Source organism: Schistocerca nitens, chromosome 1 (assembly GCF_023898315.1).
Source record: "Schistocerca nitens isolate TAMUIC-IGC-003100 chromosome 1, iqSchNite1.1, whole genome shotgun sequence".
Lineage (NCBI taxonomy): Eukaryota > Metazoa > Arthropoda > Insecta > Orthoptera > Acrididae > Schistocerca > Schistocerca nitens.
Genome location: NC_064614.1, coordinates 1194945268 through 1194946482, shown reverse-complemented (window position 1 = coordinate 1194946482; position 1215 = coordinate 1194945268).

The window sequence follows — 1215 nt, the reverse complement described above, 5'->3', positions numbered from 1 at the left end:
ACTCCTCTGACCAGGCCACGGTTTTCCAGTCGTCTAGAATCCAACCAATGTGGTCACGAGCCCAGGAGAGGCGCTGCAGGCCATATATTTGCAGTTAGCAAAGGCACTCGCGTTGGTTGTCTGCTGCCACAGCCAAATTTCGCCGCAATGTCCTAATGAATACGTTCGACGTACGTCCCATACTGATTTCTGCGGTTGTTTCACGGTGTGATGCTTGTCTGTTAGCACTGACAACTCTACGCAAACGCCGCTGCGGTCGTTAGTGAAGGGCGTCGGCCACTGCATTGTCCACAGTGAGAGGTAATGGCTGAATTTGGTATTCTCAGCACACTCTTGATACAGTGGATCACGAAAAGTTGAGTTCCCTAACGATTTCGGAAATGAGATGTCCCATCCTGCGTTCAGAGTCTCTTAATTCACGTCGTGCAGCCATAGTTACTTAGGAAATCTTTACACTTTAATCTCCTGATTGTAATGGACAACTTCGGCAAGGTACTGCAATTTAAGGGGCTCCGGAAAGGCTCAAAATCACGAAATGTTCAATTTTTACTTTTTTGCGTTTTCTGAATCTGCAGACTATTACCTTTTAATAGATATATAATTTATTCAATTCCGAGGACTACAACTATTTTTAAATTTTTTTTGAAATGTGTTCTACATGGGCGTGACCCACTGTGGCGCTGTTAAACTACTGTCAAATGGTGTTATTATTAACGTCCGTGTTCATCAGGTACATTTTAGTGATGTGAGATAAAGTATGTGTTGTGGCTAACCTGTGACGGTTCAATATATATCGCTGGTGTGATTGTCGATTGTTTCATGTTTATTTACTCTGTCGTTATCTCGAAAATATTCGTAATTAATTCTGTTTCTTGAGTCTCTGTTTTGTTGAAGTATAATAATGAGTAAAAGTAAAGTTATTAGAAATCCTCTGAAGGCTTTTAAGAAAAGGAGAAATGTTATTACTGTAAACAATAAAGACGATGAAAATCCCCAACATAGCTTGTGTCCCAAAGAAGAAGACAGTTGGTGTAAATATAACAAAGGATTGCTAACTGGTGAAGTGTACACTCATAAGCATAGTCTGCCTCATGCAATAATGGAGGTGATAAAACCTATTTTCAGAGACTTAGCAGCAACTGAACTGTTGAAAAAGTGTATTCACGGAAAAACTCAAAACCCCAATGAAAGTGTAAATAGTGTTATATGGTCGAG